The sequence below is a fragment of the Phascolarctos cinereus genome, unplaced genomic scaffold (genome assembly GCF_003287225.1).
Source record: "Phascolarctos cinereus isolate Bilbo 61053 unplaced genomic scaffold, phaCin_HiC Scaffold_341;HRSCAF=945, whole genome shotgun sequence".
NCBI classification, from domain to species: Eukaryota; Metazoa; Chordata; class Mammalia; order Diprotodontia; family Phascolarctidae; genus Phascolarctos; species Phascolarctos cinereus.
Window position 1 is genome coordinate 25,258 of NW_027555671.1, and position 6,792 is coordinate 32,049.

Here is a 6,792-nt window from a genome sequence, read left to right on the forward strand (position 1 = left end):
CATTTATATGCCATAACTTGTTCCTCCATTCCCCAATGTATGGGCACCCCTGCAGACTGCCATTCTTGGCTGCCTCAAAAAGAGTTATAAATGTTTTTCTACAAGCTTAGAGCTTATTGTACTTCTAATTAATCCTTTCCTTAACCTATCTTTCTAATTCCTCCTCTCACCTTCTCCCCCTCCCCTCCTACTTTCCCATTCAGTGAAATTTATATCTATGCCCAACTGTGTGTGTATTGTTCTTCCTTTTGATTAATTCAGATGACAGTGAGGTTCAAGTATCAGCCACTCCTCCCCACCCCCTCTCCTTGTGCACCCTGATTATATGTGGTAATTGCCTTTAACCTCCCTTTTCCTTTCCCCTCAGTAGATTCTTCCTCCCCATTCTTTCCATTCTTTTCTCAATATCATCAAGACATAACAGAAGCATTCCCAAGCCTTGTCTAATTAGACTCCCTCTATGAACCCTGATGATGACAGGGTTCGTGGGGAACACATGAATCATCTCCCCTTAACTGAATGTAGCAGTTCTTCTGTGTTTAGTCCTTTGTTGTTGCTCATTCAAGTTTCTCTTTTTAAGTTTCTCTTCACTCCTGAGTTTGAACTTCAAAGTTTCTCTGAAACTCTAGTCTTTTCAGCAGGAAAGCCTGAAAGTCCTCTATTTCGTCAAAGATCCATTTGTTTTCCTCTGCAGCATTAAACTCGTTATTGCTTGGTGAGTTATTCTTGGGTGTAAGCCCATATTTCTTTTGCCTTCTGGAATATATTTCAAGTTCTCAAATCCTTTATAGCGGTGGCTACTAAATCCTATGTAATTGTGACTATGGCTTCTCAGTTTTTGAATTCTCTCCTTCTAGCTTCTTGAAGTATTTTTTTTCCTTTGACCAGGAAGCTCTAAATTTTGGCTATAAATTTCCTGAGAGTTTCCATATAGGGGTTTCTTTCAGGAGGTGACTGGTAGATTCTTTCACTTTGCCTTCTGGTTATAAGAAATCTGGAGAGTTTTTAAATTTCTTGAAACAGAGTGGCTAGGTTCTTTTTAAAAATTTTTTGGTCATGGTATTCAGACAATCCAATGATTCTTAAATTTCTTCTCCTTAATCTGTTTTTTCAGATTAGTTGGTTTTGCTCTAAGATATCTTACATGCTCTTCTGTCTTTTCAGCCTTTTGACTTTGTTTTTACATACCTTACTATCTTATGGAGTCATTGGCTTCTATTTGGTACCTTCTAATTTTCAGGGAGTTTTTTGCTTAGATAAGGTTTTGTATGTCATGTACCAAGCTGTCAATTCCCTTTTTAATGCTTTCTTTTCCAATTTTTACCTCCAATTTTCTCATTCAATTTATTTTTTAAGTTTAATTTTTTTTTAACTCTTGCTTCATCTTTTCTAGGAAATCTACTTGAATTCGGGCCTGAACCATGGCAATGCTATAGACGTTTTAGAGTCATTTTCTTCTTCTGCATTTGTGTCTTAAGCATCCTTGACACTATTATTATTATCATAGGGCTATTTTTTTTATTGGCCCATTCTTCCATCCTACTTCTTGACTTCAGTCTTGCTATTAGGGCTGGGTTCCACTACACTTCTACAGGGAAGGTCTAGGTTGGTCCTGTTTCTGGTTTCTTGGGGTATTGAGTATTGTATTATTCTAGCATCTCAGGGACAGCCTGAGGACTTACAAGGTTTCAGTGCTTCCAAAGAGGTCTGCTTTGGGGCAAAATCTGATTGCTGCCCCCCTGGTCTGAGCTCTGCAAGTTTCTTCCTGGGTTTGGGTCTATGCTAGAGTACACTGCTGCTGGACCCTGTGCTCGTCAGCCAACCAGAAAGCTCTGTTGGTTTAGAGTGACAGAATGGTAGGGTCCTCTTTGCTCTGGGATTCTTGCTTTATCCCTCTGTCCACTGGGTTAGATGCTGCTTATAAGAGCCTGCTCTGGACCTAATATCTGAGCCATACCTCTGATGCTACTGCCGCTGGCTCCTGAATTTTCTCCTTTCTAGTTACATCACCCAATTCTTCCCTAACCAGGAACAGAATGTCACTCCCCTGTGCAGGACCCCTTTTCAGTCCACCCTGGATCTATGGCCCAGAGCTGGGTAACGGGCAACAAAACTGCTTGTACTTATCCCCACTTCAGTGCCCTAGTATGGATCGAGGGGTCTGGGACCTCCTCCTCCCATAGTACGTAGTCTCTTCTAGATGCTGTAATATTCCATAAGCTCCATAAGCTCCTGACCTGCAGACTTCCCTCTCAGTCTCCTTATGCCATTGTTCCAAGGTATTTCAAATTAGGCCTCATGTAAGTTAAAACTCACCCATAATAATAATGTTTTTAAAAGAATGTCGCACCTTGGGGAAGCTAGGCAGCACAGTGGATAGAGCTCCAGCCTTGGAGTCAGGAGGACCTAAGTTCAAATCCAGCCTCAGACACTTGTTACTTACTAGCTCTGTGACCCTGGACAAGTCTATTAACCCCAATTGCCTAACCAAAAAAGAAAAAAAAGAATGTTGCACTTTCAGAAGAATCCAGTTATAAAGACCTGCATTCACCCAACTGACAGAGTGACTCTTTACAAAAAGATTTATCCATGGATTCCTTTAAGTACACTACATTGGAATATTTAAAATCAGATTCAAGTTCCAAAAAATTCCATTTACAAACAGCAGTTTTTAGGAAGACACCTATTGCTTTAAATTCTTCTCCTCAAAGACTTTACTCTCTGGGTGGAAAGATCAAAGACCACCACACACACAAATCAGAAGGCAAAAGTCAGTGTAAGACCAAATATAATCAAGTCTCAAAGTGTTTAGAACAACCAGAAAAAATAAAAAGTAAAATGGTTCTATGGACAGAACACTTGGTGGGGGGGCCGAGCCAAGATGGTAGAGTAAAAGCAGTGACTTGCTTGAGCTCTCCCCCAAACCCCTCCAAATACCTGTAAAAAATGGCTCTAAACAAATTCTAAAGCAACAGAACCCACAAACAGACAGACGGGAACAAATTTCCAGCCCAAGACAACCTGGATGGTTGATCAGAAAGGTATTTTGCACAGGGCGGGGAGAGGAATGCAGGTCCGCATGGGTGTGCAGGCAAAATAGGCCTCAGCAAACCTGGAGCAGGCCTCAGAGGACTGACTCACTGGCCGCTGTGGTGGTTTCCAGACTTCTCAATCCACAAACGCCAAAGACAACTTAGAAGATCAATAGGAAAAGACTGTGTCTGCAGTGAGAGAGAAGCTCAGTCCCAGCCCCAGTCCCTGGGCACAGCCCCACAGGTGGCAGCTGCCTCAGGAGCTTCTGGGGGAATCGAGTGACTGATCAGAGAGGGATTACAGGGATCTCTTTGCTGGTGCTGAGGCAGGATTCCCTTGCTTTGCCCTTGCTTGGATCTGAGTCACAGTGCTGGGTGGCGGTCCTGGGGGGAGGAGGAGAATTGGTGTGGTGGAGCTTGTAGTAGTGATGGAGAGGAAATCCACCTCACAGTTCCAAGGCAGAAAAGACCACAGAGCATAGGCCAGGAAAGGAATAAACACCTCGTCCCTTATCATAGCACCTTGGAAGAAGTGCAAATTTACAGGTCCCTAGAAATATCTCTGAAAATAGCTGCACAAAACCCCCGAAGCTTGCAACAATACATTCTCCACACTGCAAGCAGATCCTACCTTAACAGAGTTTATAACTCAAGTAATTGGCTGGGATCATGAGCAAATGTTGTACAAACAGACCATACAATCTTTCTTTAGTGACAAAGAAGATCAAAACATACAACCAGAAGACAACAAAGTCAAAGCTCCTACATCCATAAGCCTCCAAGAAAAACATGAATCAGTCCCAGGTCTTGGAAGAGCTCAAAAGGGGTTTTGAGAAGCAAGTAAGAGAAGTAGAGGAAAAACTGGGAAGAGAAATGAGAGTGATGCAAGAAAATCATGAAAAACAAGTCAACAGCTTGCTAAAGGAGACCCAAAAAAATACTGAAGAAAATAACACCTTAAAAAATAGCCTAACCCAAATGGCAAAAGAGGTCCAAAATGTCAATGAGGAGAAGAATGCCTTAAAAAGCAAAATTGCACAAATGAAAAAGGAAGTCGAAAAGCTTATGGAAGAAAATACTTCCTTGAAAATTAGAATGGAGGGGCAGCTGGGTGGTACAGTGGATAGAGCATCAGCTCTGGAGTCAGGAGGCCTTGAATTCAAATCCAACCTCAGACACTTGACACTTACCAGCTGTGTGACCTTGGGCAAGTCACTTTACCCCATAGCCTAGACCCCCCAAAAAATTAGAATGGAGCAATTGGAAGCTAGTGACTTTATGAGGAATCAAGACATTGTAAAACAAAACCAAAAGAATGAAAAAACTAGAAAACTATGTGAAATATCTCATTGGACAAACAACTGACCTGGAAAATACATCCAGGAGAGAGAATTTAAAAATCATTGGACTATCTGAAAGCTATGATCAAAAAAAGAGCCAAACGTCATCTTTCAAGAACTTATCAAGGAAAACTGCCCTGATACTTTAGAACCAGAGGGCAAAATAGAAATTGAAAGAATCCACCAATCTCCTGAAAGAGATCCCCCAAAGGAAAACTCCCAGGAATATTGTAGCCAAATTCCAAAGTTCCCAGGTTAAGGAGAAGATATTGCAAGTAGCCAGAAAGAAATAATTCAAGTATTATGGAAACGCAATCAAGATAATACGAGATTTAGCAGCTTCTACATTAAGGGACCAGAGGGCTTGGAATATAATATTCCAGAGATCAAAGGACATAGGATTACAACCAAGAATTACCTACCCAGCAAAACTGAGTACAATCCTTATGGAGAAAAAAATGGGTTTTCAGTGAAATAGAGGACTTTCAAGCATTCTTGATGAAAACACCAAAGCTGAATAGAAAATTTGACTTTCAAATACAAGACTCAAGAGAAACATGAAGAGGTAAACAGGAAAGAGAAATCATAAGGGTTTCATAAGGCTGAACTGTTTACATTCCTGCATGGAAAGATGATATTTATAACTCATGAGACCTTTGTCAGTATTAGAGTAGTGGGAGGGGGAAAATTATATGCATAGATAGATAGATAGATAGATAGATAGATAGATAGATAGATAGATAGATAGATAGATAGTAGACAGAGGGCACAGAGTGAATTGAAGATGAAGGGGTGATATCTGAAGAACAAAATTAAGGGGTGAGAAAAGATTATACTAGGAGAAGGAGAAAGGGAGAGGTAGAATGGGGTACATTATCTTGAACAAAACAGACAAGAAAAGGTTCTTACAATGGAGGGGAAACAGGAAGGTGAGAGGAAATGAGGGAATCTTATTCTCATAGGATATGGCTTAAGGAGGGAATAACATACACATTCAATTGGGTATAGAAATCTGTCTTACCCTATAGGAAAACAGGGAGGAAAGGGGACAAGAGAGCAGGGGGATGATAGAGGAGAGGGCAGATTGGGGAAGGGGGTAATCAGAAGCAAACACTTCTAAGGAGGGACAGAGTTCAAAGAGAGAATAGAATAAAGGGGGGGGATAGGATTAAGGGAAATATGCTTAGTTTTTCACATGACTACTATGGAAATGTTTTGTCTGACTACACATGTATAACCTGTGTCAAGTTGCTTGCCTTCTCAATGAGGGTGGGTGGGGAGGGAGGAAGGGAGAAAATTTGGAACCTAAAGTTTTAAAAACAAATGTTGAAAAAAATTGTTTTCACATGCAACTGGGAAATAAAATATACAGGAAATGGGGTATAGAAATCTATCTTGCCCTACAGGAAAATTGAAGGGGATGGGGATGGGGAGGGGGGCAATAGAAGGGAGGACAGATTAGGGGAAGGGATATTCAGAATGCACTCCATCTTGGGGTGGGGGAAGGGTTGAGATTAGGAGAAATTTTGGAGCTCAAAATCCTGTGGAAGTGAATGTTGATAACTAAAAATGAATAATAATAAAAAAAAAGAACACTGGATTCAAAGTTGGAGGCCCTAAATTTAAATCACGATTCTGCCATCGTGGAACCTTGTGCAACTCTTTTCACTTTTCTTGAGATCAGATTCTTCTTCTGTAAAAGGAGGAGGAGGCAGTGGTTTAAAAAAAAAACAAACAAACTGAATTCTAAGGTTTCTTCCAACTCCAGTCCTGCAGTGCTAGTGTTATGGGCATGTGGGCATGTTTGCTTGACTTTGCTTATGTAGCCCCACCCTGCAGATGGGGCCACACTTAAAATGAGGTACACTTGGTTTGGTGGTACACACTACATAGTGTAACTCATGGCCCAGCAGGAGAAAGAAACAGCATCTCCAACAACTGAGTAATTCAGTGACCTGCCAGGCTCTAAGGTCCTGAGTTTAAGTGGCACAGAGCCTAGCAAGTGTTTCTTCTCATTTCAAAAGAGCAAAGTGAGAAAGTGATGAAATGATCATCTATATTTTAAGCTATTCCCTTCAAGTCTTTTTAGGGGCAGTACAAATACCCATGACCATCAGGGAAAAAACAAAAGGTGGAGAAGAACAGAACAAGAAAATATCTTTTTTTCAGAAGATACAACGTTTCTAAATGAAGCACCCAATTTTGAAATCCTCAATCCCTCTTATCAAGAGAGTTGAAGAGGTAGACAAAACATCCATCTGTTCTTGTTGAAACGTTGCCCCCAAGGTAATTGTCTTCATCTTATTTTAGCAACACAGATGATTTCCTTAAGCATGTGGGACTACAACTTTCCTTAATTTCAGCTCCATGTTTTCATGTGGACACGTTACCTATTAATCAGTGGTTGCATCCAAGCCTGA